At 32.3% G+C, this 16,647-nt stretch overlaps 1 protein-coding gene across 8 annotated transcripts in view; it reads right to left on the reverse strand.

The window, feature by feature from the left end:
- LOC126885281 (lipopolysaccharide-induced tumor necrosis factor-alpha factor-like) overlaps positions 1 to 16,647 on the reverse strand; it is a 202,910-nt gene that overhangs the window by 84,847 nt on the left and 101,416 nt on the right. For 3 of the 8 annotated variants that reach the window (XM_050651786.1, XM_050651785.1, XM_050651787.1), the window contains exon 1: positions 15,365 to 15,417. The exons of the other annotated variants lie outside the window; for them this stretch is intronic. The gene's annotated coding sequence lies outside the window, so the exon portion shown is untranslated. Of the gene's footprint in view, positions 1 to 15,364; positions 15,418 to 16,647 lie in introns of those variants that run through there. 8 annotated transcript variants of the gene reach the window in all.

Below are 16,647 nucleotides of genomic sequence, written 5' to 3' on the forward strand. Positions count from 1 at the left end.
GGGTTTTGTTCCCTTAAACCCCCCAAACTTTTGTGTACGTTCCAAGTAATTCATTATTGTGGTACCATTAGTTAAACACAACGTTTCTAAAACTTTTTTGCCTCTTAGTTTTTTTTCGATAAGCCAGTTTTTATCGAGATGCGGTTCTCTTTTAATATATTTACATAAAAATTTTATGGGGATTTTGTTCCTTTAAACCCCCCAAATGTTTGTGTACGTTCCAATTAAACTATTATTGTGGTACCATTAGTTAAACACAGTGTTTTTAAAACTTTTTTTGCCTCCTTTTTTTTTGATAAGTCACCTTTTATCGAGATACGGCTACTTTTTCAAAATATATCTAAAAATGTAAATTATAAATAAATTTTCAGATTATTAACAGGTCTATAATCGTATTTAACCATATACAAATATGTGGTGGATTCGAAAAATATTGAAAATATCAATAAACACTGGCTTATCGAAAAAGTAGTAAGAGGCAAAAAAGTTTTAAAAAGATTGTGTTTATCTAATGGTGCCACAATAATAATTTAGTTGGAACGTACACAGAAGTTTGGGGGGGTTGAAGGGAACAAAACCCGCATAAAATTTTTATGGGGTGCACAAATTTCACTTAATTTTTTTTAAGATCTTCCTGTCATAAGAATGCCACATATCAATTTTCAATAAAAAAAATCTTAATAGTTTTCGATACATTGGAAAAAATTGATTTTAATTTTGTCATTTCAAAGGGCTGTAACTTTTTTATGTACACGTAGATGTTTTAGTAATACATGTTTTTTTAAGATGTTCCTGCCATAAGAATACCACATGTCCATTTTCAATAAAAAATCTCTAAGAGTTTTCGATATATGAAAAAAAATCGATTTTCATTTTGTAACTTCAAAGGGCTGTAACTTTTTTGTGTGCACTACTGTATATAGGTAAGTGGGGTTCAATCAATCTATTTTTGACCCCAGAATCTGTGGTATAATTTATGACCAATCTTTTCAGGACACCCTGTATAAATATACGAATTTCTCGTGATACATGGTACATATCTTCATATGAGTTTTACCGCATACTTAACCTCATTAGTTTGGGAGATAGCCCTTGTACATTCCATGCTTATTACTCTTGCGTAACTATTTATCAGGACTTTGGAAAGTACAGGACGTTTCTATCTTTCTGCGGTAAGACAATGTTATCGCGGCTAACAATTTTGGCTAATTTTGTACGTAAATGACTAAAAACACCAACATAAACAGCTAATAAAGACAAGATTTATTGATTGAGACAAAAACCAGGAAATGTACAGCCGCTGATAGTTGCAAATATCACTTTATGCTAATTTAATCCTTGAAATGTCAATGGTATCTATATTTACACAAAATTATTTTTTATATGCAAAAAATTTGAATGAATTTTGAATTAATTAGGTAGTTTTCAAATAAGTACATTTACCAGCAATAGTCGTAACGTAATTTTGGTAACCATAGTTTTACTTAGGTTGTTATTCGTCAACTTGACAGTACATATTTAACTAGTTACTTCAATTTTATACCCTAGGGCGGTATTTTTTCAAATAACGCCCTAGGGCATTATATCATACTTAACTGAATTCGAAATCATGTAATTATTTGTCAAATAATATAGGTAATCTTTTTCTCATAGGCATCTTTCAGTGCGTCACAGTTTTGCCATTTCTTTCTAACGCATTAAATTGTATGTGACAAAAAAAGGCACGTCCGTGATTACAGACATTTATAACATTTATTCTAGTTGTCGATAGATCGCGCTATAATCGAAAAAAAATTATTTACGAATTATATAATATTTAATTAGATAATACATACATAGAGATGCATAAGATTATACAAATCAAATACCATTGTATAAATGCAACAAACACAATTGATTTGTTTTTATGCCAAATTGCAAATAAAATGTGACAACTGTCAAATTTAACTAAAATGTCATGTTAGAATAAATGTTATAAATGTGTATTATCACGGACTTACCTTTTTTCTATCATTTATGACGCACTGAAAAATGCCTATGAAAAGGACCATACCAGTCGGACATTAAGGTTATTTTTCTAACCTATAATAGAAATGAGTAGGGGAGATATGCCTGAGACGGCATACTTTTTTTTAAATGTTTTGTAATCGATAACCGATAGAGTTAGACATGTAATAAAAATCAAAGTCAGTGCTATGACCATTTACATAAATATAATATTATTTTTTAACAACCTACATATTATAGTTTTTTCTGAAAAAATAAATTGTAAAGTATTACATGTGCCATCTCACCCACATACATATGGGTAAGATGGCATACCCTTGAAATAAAGGCACTAATCTCGACATAAGTCACAAAGAATTTTTTTGTAGTCTTGGGTACACCGGCACATTCGGAATATGACCACTTGCCACAAATTTGGTATATTAGTCAGGTTTCTCGAGAACGAGATAATGAAAAGAGGCCATTACAAAAAATGCAAGCAGCATCTTCCTTGTCACTTGTCTCAACATCGACGGAATCGATTTTGTCGGTTCGAATTCCTCTTAAAACGACCCATAACTGTAACGATAACTTCAATCATATAACAAAATTAATGCAGTGTAAAAACGCGTGAGGGTGAGATGGCCTACCTATGCCATCTAATCCACATGCTTACTATGCCATCTCAGGCAACATTGCAATCATATCGTTTTTTTAACCTAATTTTTCTTAAGCATATTTTTAAGATATAAATCGATACAGGCGTGATAGGCATAAGGTAAAAGAACATTACAAAATTTAAAAACTTAACTCAGGTGTAAAGACTCGCGAATTTTAATGTGATACAAAAAAAGTCAATAAATATTTTGTCCTACTTAATTAACATTCCAAAGGCTACTGCTGTCAAAATAAAACTAACATGCATAAGTTCAACAATGTTTACAAATTTTAACTTGAGGAACTGAAAACTGTCACACTAGGCACCAAATTTGGAATAGTTTTCGAAAAACGCGTGATATGCCATCTCAGCCAGTATGCCGTCTCAGGCATACTCCCCCTACTATGCTTTGTTTTCACACCAAGAGGAGTAAACTAAAAAGACATATTTAACACCCAAGAAAGTCACTAGAAAAATCACCAAATACATCTTCTTTTTTGTTTGATCATATCAGCCCTCGATTGTAATCCATAAATATTATATTATACTAATAAGTCGCTGCTAAAGTGTTCTGAAAACAACTGTTTTTTATATAAAAGTGCACTAAATATCTTAAAATTAAAGGAATAATGCAGAATACACAAAAAATCGTTGATATAACTTAATTAACCTATGGAAAATGCCAATAGCGTCAAAATTTCATACATGTTAGTAATTTCAAAATTCCATAACAGTGGAGTAAACTTGCCTGAGGTTGGACCAATTACAAACAAGCATTACGGCGCGGTAAACTTGAATTACTCTTCCTGGTTTAAAAACAGACCATAGACCGAAACAACAAACACTACCTACTGCTGCAAAGGATCTATGGTAAAAGGTCAGAAGGTGACCAGTGAACATTTCCATTAGTACTTTACCGGTTTTATTGTTATAGTAATTGATTCTAATTTGTTATTAGTTTATTACTTGCAATATTGGAAAATATAAGTGTAGTAGTGACAAGTATAGCGCAAAAAACGCTTTGCCACAATAAAGAGTAAGTATTCTTCAATTTTTAAAGTTATTTCAATCTATTGAACATTGGCAACACATCTCAACTAATCTTTCTACAAACTTTGTAGTTATTTTTCAATAATACACGACCATTTTTATGAATTGTGACATGAATACAACGATTTTATCTAACGAAAAGTCGGAACTCAAATGGTTCAAAAAGATGTAATCAAATACCGCAGATGTGCTAACTGCAGTTCTAATAAAAAACAACCAAAAAAGTGATATATCATTATGCAAAGAGTGCTTTTCTATATATATTATGAAATAAATGTTTTTCTCTTTTACAACTTTGGTTTTAGTGTGTATACGTAGTGGTAATACTGGTAGTAGTATCTACCACCCCATAAAAGATAAATTTCGAGGTAATTTTTTTTTTGTATCATGTAACTTTATTTAATTTCACAATTTTCGTTTTAAAAAGAGACAATTGGTTATGTGCCTTAAAGGGTTAAGGTAGGTACTACCCTTATCAGGCAAAAACTAAAATTCAAATATTTAGATATACTCCAGTCGGATTAGACGAAAAAGACCTAATGATAGGGGAGCAAAGTATGCTAAACTTGCAGTCACTCGAGTGTTATGGGGACCTATTGGGTTGTGATTATTAGGTCCTAAAACCAAAAGAAGTTAAGTATAATTTTTCATTTTAGTGGGGACTTTCCATTTTTGAATTTAATTTTCCATTTTCAACAATCGTTTTTTCCGATTACAGCGTCATCTATCCATAATTCGAAAAAATGTCTCGAATAAAAGTTGCTTATTTTTACGTAAAGAATCCAAATCAACAATAAAAATTGGGGGTCCCATTTTAGATTTTAAAGTAACCGAGCACCCCATCTCCGTGGTGGGGGTCGTGTTTGGTACCATTCGATAGATTTTTCAAAAACATTGTGAAAGTGTATTTTGCAGTTTTTCAATCTGATGTTCATTTTGCGAAATATCGCGGGGTGTGTATTTAAAATTTTAAATTTACCCCCACCCCTCTCCGAGGGGGTTATATTTAGTAAATTCAATAGATTTTTGAAAAATATTGAAGACGTATTTTTTAGTTTTTGATCTGATGTTTATTTCGCGAAATATTCGCTTTTTTTTGTGAAATTTTTGACTCGCCCATTTCATTACGCCCCTCTCAAATCGTCAGATTTTTTAAATATACACTCTTTTGCATGTACAGTACCCTCGGAGATCCGTGGAAAAAATTTACACACAAAATAACAAAATTCAGTTTGGCAACACTGTGCGAATGTTGATAGCAACATAATCTTTTTAAGATAAGCACAACTGTAATTTAGTCCAAACAAATTAATATAATTTTTTTGCCAACAAAAATGAGATTTTTCAACCAAATAATGTTTCAAATATGATGTGCAAAATAATTTTTAATTGGGTAATGCTGATGGGCTTGCTTTTTTGTCATTAAAGCAAAAAAAAACTAAATTTTACTCATTAAATCAATGTTGTCCGGTTATCGTCTTAATTATTTTAACTGTACTAATATCCGTCGTGTAATTCTGAATGATTAATAGGTCGTTAAAACATTTTATCTGAATCGGCTTCTGGAATATCTTAAAAATATCGAATTTCATTGATAAAATGCGCATATTCCACCGATCTTCGCTTCGACAATACTTAACTTACTTTATCTTAATCTGACAATTTCGAGTATTTTTAAGGATATATTTTTTTTCGGGCCCCCATTAAAGAACTTCCCTGTGTTAAGAGCCAATATATGGTAGAGGTACATCTGCAGGGTACCAGGTTTCTCCCCATATGATAATCTAACGCTCGAGTAACTGAAAAAATCCCCGCTTGGGCTCCCCTACCATAACTTTGCAAGGCGAACTACCCTAAATTTTATTATTCTAACCATCTTGTATTTAACGGAAAGCTGTTTTTGCTCAATATTGTTTATGCTCTTGTTTATGCTAAAGGACTTAAATTATTGCAAATATGATTTCCTCAATTACAACATTCTTCGTGCTGTCGATATTGCCGAGGAGTTAAGGGGGAAAATAGTGACAAACAGAATTATTATTATTGAATTTTATCCTTTATTATGACATAAATGTATATAAATAAAAATGGAGAGAATTATATTTTATACAGTATTGATTTCTCTCATTTTTCTTGCTACAATCAAAATTTAAGGTCCTACGCCTACGACGCTGACATTAACAGTACGAAAAAATTTGCAAGAAACTGTAGGAAATCGCATTTGCTACAATTTCAGTCCATGCCATTTTTGTCGAATTGTTGAAAATGTGGATATTGAGCAAAAATGGTTCCCCTAGATCGATCCCTCCTAAATGTTAGATCAGTTAAATTTGGTGTGACTCGCCATACAAGGTCAAATGACATCTCAACTGAATTAATTTGGAAATATCAGACTGTATTGATGACGAGACCGATGTAAAAGAAAAACAATAAGAGATTCAAAAAAGCAAAAACGGCGATACGTCAACCAAAAAGTTGTATGAGTGTTTCCACGAGAAATGCAATGGTTTTTTCATATTTTATGTCAAAAAATTTAAATTTTGGCGTGTGACGAAAAATCTAAACCTCATCTAAAACTTTCATTAAATATGCTGTTTCTTCGCTTGTATTAGGGTTTACAGACACCATTATTTTTTTATAAGCTACATTTTTTATAAGAATGATTTTTTGATAAAATATACACTTTTGAGTAACACGCAAAAAACCTTTTGAGAAAGTGTTTTTTTTTTTGTTAAAAAAATGACATCTTCACTTGCGAATAAGTAGAAAAGTAGTGACTTTCAGAAAATAATGTATAGGACACAAAATTTGCTGGAAAGCAATATATTCATTTTAAGTGTTATTTTTAATAAAAAAGTTTATCCCCGATAATGAATAGCAATTCCCCCCGCCCCTATCCCCCTCCTATGGCACAGGGTCAACTTTGAAATTGAGGGTAAGAGTAAAACATATGGTTAAGTGATGGTACAAATCACTATGTTCAGAAAATTATGCGAGAAAATGACCATTGGCAGTGACGAAATCTCATCAGGTTGAAAATTGCTATTCCAAATATTATTATTCTTTTCCTTCTGTTTGGTTTTATTTTCCCTTTGATTTAACACGGTGTAAATTATATAAAATTGGTATTAATTGACCCTAGAATTATACACATTTTTATACGTATAGACACCCGGTATATTTGCGAATTATAAGTAAAACCGATCCAAAGTTCCTTTAATGAAAGTGGGATAGAAGAGAGTAAAATTACTGACCATTATTCACCTTAAACATAGGGTGCTATTTTTGTCCGGCGACCTAAATAACTATTGTCAATTAAAATGAGTAGGCTGCACCTTCTTTCAACTAAAACAGCACGCCTGTGTCAGTGGCGTTCTGGTGCGATTAATTAGAAATAATTATCCACAACTAAGGGAAAACCTGCTGTCGTAACAAGTGAAATAAAATGTATAAATCTGCAAAAATTTACTTGTTTCTACACCAAATAGGTATTTATGTATGTTAATCAAAATTAACTGTATAAACGTCTTTTTTAATATACAACACTAATTTGTAACGCTAATTATAGATATGATCAAACATTACATTGTAAATCAATAACATATAAGAAATAATATACAGGATGTACAAAAGAAATCAACAACACACAAAACCCAATTCAAATAAACCGATACAACATTACTGAAGGACTCGACAAATAACTATACAGTCGAACCCGCTTATTGGAATAGCCTTCGTGCCAAGCAAAAATATTCTTATAACCGGGATATTCTAATAACCGATCATTGGTGGCTAGCCGTAATAAGTGTATCGAATATACGTAATAATAGTATGTACATACTATGTTAATATGTGTATTTATATTGTTTTAGGTGTTTTTACGTCAATAATACAATAGCATAACGTATTTATTAAAAAACCAAATTACATTATATTATGTGGATACATACAGTAATTAATATGAAATGTATGCAATATATAGATTATGTAAAAATTCTCGTATTAAAATACATAATATACTTAATAAGAAAATTATTTATTTAGTCTTGAAAAATAATCGGTAATTGTAGCTTGTTTTTTTGTTACATAAAATACTAGTTACTTTTGTTGTTCTGAATGATAAAAATTAGAAAAATTTACAATGGTTTGGCCATCCCGAAAACGTTTTATAACTTTACAACCGATTAGGATGGGCGAACTGTTTCTTAAAAATTTTAACAGGCAACTGGGTGGCAATATGTATAGTTTGTAGACAAAGGAAATTATTTTACGACTGAATTTGTCGGTAAACGATTGAATTGGTACTCATAACAACGCAATAAAATATTTATTACCTATCTGACAAACCCAAATAATATAAATAAAACAGCAGTACTTACAGGCCTTCGAAGCCCTTGGCTAGAAACCATAGTACAAGACATGATTTAAATTTTTGGGAAATTCGAAATTGTAGGTAAAAATTTATTCGTTGACCTGAAAAATAATATTCTTATAAGCGGTATTGCTGTATTAATGCGTATTCCAATAAACGGATAAATTTATTAAGGAGTAAATGGAAACATTTCGGGACCTCGAATTTATATTCCATAAACCGGGATATTCTTATAACCGGTACTCTATTAAGCGGGTTCGACTGTATAACTTAATGAAAACGTCTAAACAACGTATCTAGACCATCCTTTCTATCCAAAGTTATCAATCTGTAACTTTGGTAACCTTAGTCCTACTGACCCCGCATTTACTTCGTTTTTATTTGGAAGACTTTTTTTTGGGTCTTTCCTGGTTAAAGAATTCTGGATAAAGTAACTCCCAACCTGGATTAATACAATAACACGATCTTGTCTGCAGACAAGATTAAGATCGTTTTGATGACTGCCAACAATCGTCACAAATAGCTCACCAAGAAGAAGAGTTTTCCTTCAAAAGGTATTCTTTAAAGAAAAGAGGAAACGGTAGGAAACGCACATTCCAGGCTGTAGGGCTTAGGTTATCAAGAAATAGGTGGTAATAAAAGAGCTGATATTGGAGACTGGCCAGAAGGGATAGAGAGTCAACCTTAGGAGTGCCAAAAAGAACAGTCCGCGTCGAAAAAAGCCTGGAGCCGAACACAACAGAACTCTCATTGGGCAAGTTTAGCCGATCAAGCACAGGGTAAAATATATATTGGACAAATATGTTCGCTAATAGGTCTTACACTCAACGAAAAAGGTACGTAATATCAATAAAAATGTTAATTCAGACAACAAACGCAATACTTAAAATTTGTCCAATTCTTGGTTTTATTGGAACAACAAAGCGATGTTCATCAATTCATTATTTTCGTTAGTTTAGCCAATGTATTACGTTTATTGAATGGATGAACATTCATTATGTATACCATAATATCACTTTATTGATATTACGAACTCTTTTAATTGAGTCAACGAACACTATTCATTGAAACAACAACGTCGTTAATTGACCGACGAAGACCATTCGTTGTGTCAATAACAGTGTTATTTCTCCTAACGTATTTCGTTTATTTCTAAAATTATTTCCGTTTATTCTTACAATTAATTCCGTTCATTCCCACAATAAATACGGTTATTCGTACAAGCAATTCTATTCATTCTTACAATCAGTTTCGTTCATTCCTACTATGAACGTATTTTATATTAATAATAATTACTGAATGCATTAGCCCAATGTATGAATTTGATTAATAGTCCTGTCGCCAGGGGGGGTACAACGGCCTTCTTAATTCAGATGGACTTACCTAAGTTTTTTTATGTATTTTGGCCCGTAGAACACGAATTTTTTGGGTAACAGTTGATCCGGATGTCGATAAGATTGTTATAAACAAAGAAGTTGAGGAATTACATAACAGCGATTATTCGCAAAACAAAACATTTTTTTGTATTTTTTGGGTCATTCTAACCAAAAAATGTTCCTACAAGTTTTTTCGTAGGATGCATAGTTTTCGAGATAAACGTGGTTGAACTTTCAAAAAATAGAAAAATTGCAATTTTTGAACCCGAATAGCCTTTGAATAAGAAATAAAATAGCAATTCTGCTTACCGCCTTTAAAAGTTTGAGTCAAATTATATCTGTTTTGAACATTTGCATTGCTAAAAATTTATTTTTTGATTGTTAAAAAAAGCTATAAACACCTAGTGTTTCCCGTGCCTAATACATGCGTTTTAAAGCATGCTACGTAGAAATAGCCTCACTTGCACTTTTACCTTTTCTACCCACTCGTTCGATTTTAAATGAGAAATCATTAAAAACATCACTCAAGCACTAGGTGTTTATAGCTTTTTTTTACAATAAAATAATACATTTTTAGCAATACAAATAATTAAAACCGATATCATTTGACTTGAACTTTCAAATGCAGTAAGCAGAATTGCTATTTTATTTTTTAAGCAAAAGTTATTCGGGTTCAAAAATTGCAATTTTTCGATTTTTTGAAAGTTCAACCGCGTTTATCTCGAAAACTATGAATCCTACGAAAAAATTTGTAGGAACATTTTTTGGTTAGAATGGCCCAAAAAATACAAAAAAATGTTTTGTTTTGCCAGAAATCGCTGTTATGTGATTCCTCAACTTCTTGGTTTATAACAATCTTCTCGACATCCGGATCAACTGTTACCCAAAAAATTCGTGTTCTACAGGTCAAAATACATAAAAAAACTTGGGTAAGTCCATCTGAATACAGGAGGCCGTTGTACCCCCCCTGGCTACAGGACTATAATAATATTTTTTTAAATCCCCCTTTTTTGTCCTAAACCTAATGGACTTCTCAGACTGTGTGATTTCTCATAATATGAGAAATCATATGATGGTTTCACTGGAATAAGTGTTAGACTCCTCCTCCCCCCCCCCCCCCCCCTTATTAACATATTTATTTTTAGCACATAGGCAAAATGCTCGGACATGTCGATTTTTAAAATAATCAAAGTATATAATAACATCAATGTTTCGAACTTTACACGATCCCTCTTCAGGTGGCAGGCATAACTTTGATTTTTTTAAATGGGAAAGTACATCATGTGACAGCTCATTTAAAAGCGTTTGAAATAGTGATTCCAAAAATGTATAACCTTTAATCCTTTTTGAGAGTGCAGGTGCAAAATTTCGATCGAATTCTTTTTAAACGCATTCATATTTTCTTTGGAATCCTGAGAAAACTAATAATAAGTATTTTTGAAAAATTTAAACGTAGAATAAAATATTACATTATTACCGAGGGCTGAAACTCCCTTAGAATAAACAAAAAGTTTCTTTTGAATGGTATATTTGAAATTAAAAATCATACTAAAATTTTCCCTTTTCCACCCCTGTGATTTATTAAAATAATCATTATAGAAGTTCTCAGGGACTTCAGACCCTCGATAATACTGTAATATTTTATTATGCGTTTAAATTTTCAAAAATACTAATTAGTTTTCTCAGGTATCGAAAAAAAAATTAAAAGAATTCGACCGAAATTTCACGATAATAGACACGAAAACTTTCTTCTACTACGGACTACACTTGGAAACGCAATGAAATTATTATTCGGCACTTCGGCAGGTCAAGCAAAACATTTATTGTCTCAACAACTACGTTTATTGTCACCATGAACGCATTGATTGTGGTTATTAAACGCAGTAGTAGATTGATTAATGCATTCGTTGTCACAACAATCAGTTTACATCTATACAATAATCATATATTACTCTATATTAAAACATTTGTACATTGTTTTAATAAAATCTGTACGTTGTCACGATAAACCAAGGTAATTGCTTGTCATCTACGAAATCAAGAAAGTGAGTTGCTGCCAGAATTAACGTTATTTATTAAATATACGAAACTAACTTATTGGCTGAATAAATTGAGTGTTATTGATTAATGTCCTCTAGTTATTTTCACAATTATTATTCAATCATTGTGACAATAACCAAAACATTCGTCAATGTCTAGAAGTCCGTTGAAACAAAAAATTAAATTGTTGTTACAACGAAATACTATTCAATAATCAATGTTAATCAATATTACGAGCTAAATTTTTTTGAGTGTAAGTAATGAGGAAAGATTGAATGACGATCAAGAGCAAATAAGAGAAGTAGAGAAAGACCTCAAAGCAGACGACCTGATGACATCAAGGGAATGACAGGGCACGAATGAATTAAAAAAACATCGAACAGAAACGAGGCTTACATTCGACGATGGAATGAATAGCTGTTGATGGTAATGACAGAGAAATAAATCAGGAATCAGCTCAGAGCCATTTGCTTCCTGCCTGTACACGCGCCTGTCAAGAAACACATGCATCCAATAAGAATGTTTTATGAAGGCTTAAGCCGTAGACTTTGTAGCGGAGAACCTGAAAGAGTCAACCATATCTTGCATGACTGCAAAGCAATAGATCGCAGGAGAAAAACTCTTGGTAGTGTTTTAAATAAAGATTTCAAAAACATGTGATACCAGTCCATTAGATATGTACAAACTGGTACAAGGTTTCAGAATTTTGTAATAGATATCATGAAGAAATGAAGATTTACAATGAGCTATTGGCTATAGTCCGGATGTTCAAAGACGCATCCGTCGTCTGTTTAAAGACGTTTTTTATCCACTAATATATTAGCTAACAGTAAAAATAATTTAAAAAAAAAATGCAGATAAAATTCTTACAGATACAAATTTTTGAAAACTTGTTTTGGGAATATTGAATTAAATAGTAGAGTGAAGGGAAGAAGCATGCCCAAAGCACGATTAATGACCATGTGGAAGACGACTAATGAGTGTTACGAGTACAAAATTGTAAAAGGCGAAAAATAGGCAGAAATGGAAGCTGATTGTAGAATAGACCAAGACCCACCATGCGTTGTACATAGAGCCGAGAAAATGATGATGATGTTGAATTGAATGATTAATGAATCAAATTCAATAATTAACTGTATTATAAATCCATCCGTCCCATCTGGTTGGTATGACTTCTTTAGACTCAAAATAAAATTTAATCTTTAGTCTACTTGGGAATCTGTGCAGCCAAAAGTGTACCAAATATAAAAGAAAATTGTGAAACTGGATGTTTAAAAATATTGTACATATGACAACTTTTGTATAAGTTAATTTAGTCGCCTCCTAATACTAGATTTTTATTTATGATCTAACACAAGTCTAACATAAGCCATATTATTCCTTTTACTTTTGTTTGTTCCAATTTCATCTTAAAATACTTTCAAGGATGAGGATACCAGTTGCTAATAGAACACTTACAAGCAGCGGCCGACGACCTAGACCCTGGCATTGGCTCTTTGCCAATATTAACATAACACTTTTCGGATTTTTAATCAGATCAAAAATAACAGAGATGTAAATTGGGCAAAATTCCAACATACCTATACATTTGATAAAACTCCACAGCTCTTTATTCATTACATTCAAGTAGTAAGGTGGCTCTTGAACTCTTTATTTAAGGTTATGAATCACTTTTAGCAACGTAAAAGCGTAATGTACATAACATTATTATATATCATTTCCCTTTCACTAGAATATACAGGGTGTCCAGAAACTCTACCGACAAACGAAGACGGGAGATTCTTCAGATAATTTTAAGACAATTTAGCTCAATTCACCTAGTCCGAAAATGCTTCCTAAGGGAGCTAGAGCTCTTTGAAGATGGCGTCTTGTAAATAGTTTTTCTTAAATACCTACAGAACGCTTCCATTTAGAAAAACGAAAATCGGTACGTGTATTTATCTTTCAGAGACAAATCGATTTCATCCATTTTCAATTTCTAGTACGGATCATAGGAGTCCGTTTTGGGTTACGGTTACTTTATCACATAACTTTTTGGTCTTTTACTTTTAAGCATTTTTGACACTGGAATATTAAATCGTGAGGTATTCTACCTAACTATTCTATTTTTACTAAAAGGTACTCTTGATTTAAGTCGGTAGGACACACAGTTTTCTAGAAAAATCGATTTGAACATTTTTCGTTTTTTGAATTTGAATTAAAATTGAAAAAAATTTCAAAAAAACGGTGTATTTTACCAACTTAAAGAAAGAGTAACTTTTAGTACTAGAATACCTCATAACTTAATAATCTAGAGTCAAAAATGCTTAAAAATTAAAGACAATAATGTTATACGATAAAATAACCGTTGACCTACCCAAAACGGATGCATCTCTGAAATATAAATAAAGCTTCCTCAGAGGAAATGACTGCTGGACACAATTTACCGTATCCGACATGGAAAGCGCTAAACAGACTAAGAACCGGCGTTTCACGTTGTGCTAATAACCTGAAAAAATGGGTATAAAAGGAGGACGATACCAGCGACTGTGGCTTGACTCTGAATAGTCACCATCTACTATCATGTATTGAGATGAGAGAGACCTGCACAGAAGAAGACCTAATTTTAGCAAATGACAGGGCAATCTATGTGACCAACCATTGAAAGTACCTACAGAGTTTAAAGTTGTTGGTGTTCCGGACAAGGAAAGTAAGTAAGTAAGTAAGTAGAACAGTCAAATAAGGAACATACATAAAAAGACATTATTTTATATAAAGGAACAAGAAGAAGAAGCTGAATTCTGGTTGGTTATTTATTATAGAAATCAATCATCTTTTTAGCAAGGGAAAAAGGCGTTAGCTCTATCTATGGTATCAGCATCCCTCATCTTCCGTAGTCTCAGCATCCGTTATGGCTTGCAAATTGTAGAAGCCTCGGAGGTGTTACCAGAGAAGGTTCCCATTGTTTTCAGTCTGGTAGGATGTAGAATACCATTTTTGGATGTTGTTTTATGTGCTATTAGATTGAAAACTTAGTTTATTTGATAGCAGTTGCCGCTAGGGCATCCCTGCCATTTCGTTCGTTGCAATCCGTGATTGCACGCCGGGGTTTGTCCTAGTTGGGTCAGAGAGAGCAGCATATGTGCCTCCTGATGAGAGACTAATAAGTTTCGAAACCGGTAGAGGTGCTTGCTGCACTCTCTGCTTGAACTGGAATAATGATGCGGCTGTAGTTTCGTGTTGCAACGAAATTGAAAATGGTTATTCATTTTTGATTAATTTTTGACTATCTATGGTCTATTTGCTTAGATCAGGGGTTCTTAATTTGTGGTACATGTACAACTCGTGGTACATATCATTATTTGGGGTGGAACACAAAACACAAAAACACAGCCAAAATTCAGCATACATTTACAGTTAGTTAGATTACCTAGCTCGACAGATATTTCAGTTAGGTGGTACTAAGAATAATTTTAAAAGGATTTGGTGGTACATGGCTCAAAAACATTGAAAAGCACTGGCTTAGATCATTTTCAACTTTAATTTTTTAATAGATCGAGAAACCATATATACAGTACAAATTTTCCGAACTTTTGAAATTATTTGTTATTTAGTCAAACATAAATATGGTTCCAAAACTATTTTCTTGTGACATCTCAATGCAATTTACTATTTTAGTTGGGAATAAGAAATAAGACACATTTTTACTTTGAACGTTTTGATTTCCACTTCAGAAATCGTTAATCATTAATATTTTTTTTTTATAACGATTTCCGAAGTGTAAATCGAAACGTTAAATAAACTTAATTTCAAAGTAAAATTGTGGCTTATTTCCAAATAAAATAGTAAATTGCAAACATACACACTTTGATGAGCCGTAGGTAAATTAATTAATGATCTTACCAGATATTTTTGGCCTCTAATATCTCATAAAGCACACAATAGTATCTCAACTATGTCTAATATAATAATATAAGATATTATCTTGTGTACTGACAAATTTAAAGCGCATTTAGATAACATAAAATACTGAGAAATATTGCATGTGTTTCCTAACATGAATATGTTTGTGTAATATAAAGTGAAGTTAATAGATTAAGAGCCGCTATAGGTACGGTGACCATATCTTTTTAAAGAAAAAAAAGTACAAAAAACAAAAATGTATTAAAAACGCAAAATGTATCTTGTTGTTGGACAAATATAACTTTTTGGCATTAAAAATAAATGAACTATGTAGCTAAACATAAAAAATTTTATTAAATAAACTAAATATAACACATTACATTCACTTTGAAAAAGTTACAAGCCTGTAATTAAGAGTTTTTAGATGAGAGACCTGGAATAGCCTCATCTTCTTCCGGTTTTTTGCATCATTCATATTTTTCTGAACTTAAAATTAATTTAAGAAGGTCCGGCTTCGACTGAAGTAAATGAAACATTTCATACAAGTCTCATCAAAATTTGCGTACACCAGCATCGCTGCCTTGAGAGTGGATATGGACATTTGTGACTTTTCCGACGTCCAATAATAATTATTTATTACAGAAAATAAACACTCGATAGCCGCACTAGTACCCGGAAGGGAAAAAATAAATTCGCATAATATTTTAAGTTTTTCAGTTTGAATTGATCTACACACTTAAAAACTTTAAGCCATCGATCCTGACTATTTTTTTTTCTGTTCCACTCAGCAATTTTTTCACTTGTAGCCACGTCTTTCAAAATTCCCAGTTCGTCAAAGAGTTGATCTTCGTTTAACATGGTTGCCTTGATATACAATTTAAAAGCTTCGAGAGAATAACAAACATCGTTCCATGTTATTTCACTTCTTATGCGAGCTCCACACTCTCGCCGAAGTCGATTGAGGTTCAACAAGTACGAAAGTGTAGACGGCCACCTTGTGTAACTTTGCCTCACTTCGTTCTACTTCCATTTTCTGTCGGTCTGGTCAAAGGGATCTTTGTCGGTATCGCACTTCCTCGCGAAGTAGAACGAGTGTGTAGAGAGGGTACTTCGGACTTCGGTCAACTTTGGCGAAGTAACTTCGCCGAGAGTGTGGAGCCCACTTTAGATCTATGCTTTTGAATAGTTTAAATTCATGAAAATTTGTACTCCAGTTTCCTAGATAGGTTACACATTTTGTGTAAAAATGTTTCACTTGTGCAGTGAAGTTTTGTGTACGACCA

This window comes from Diabrotica virgifera, chromosome 5 (genome assembly GCF_917563875.1).
Source record: "Diabrotica virgifera virgifera chromosome 5, PGI_DIABVI_V3a".
NCBI lineage: Eukaryota > Metazoa > Arthropoda > Insecta > Coleoptera > Chrysomelidae > Diabrotica > Diabrotica virgifera.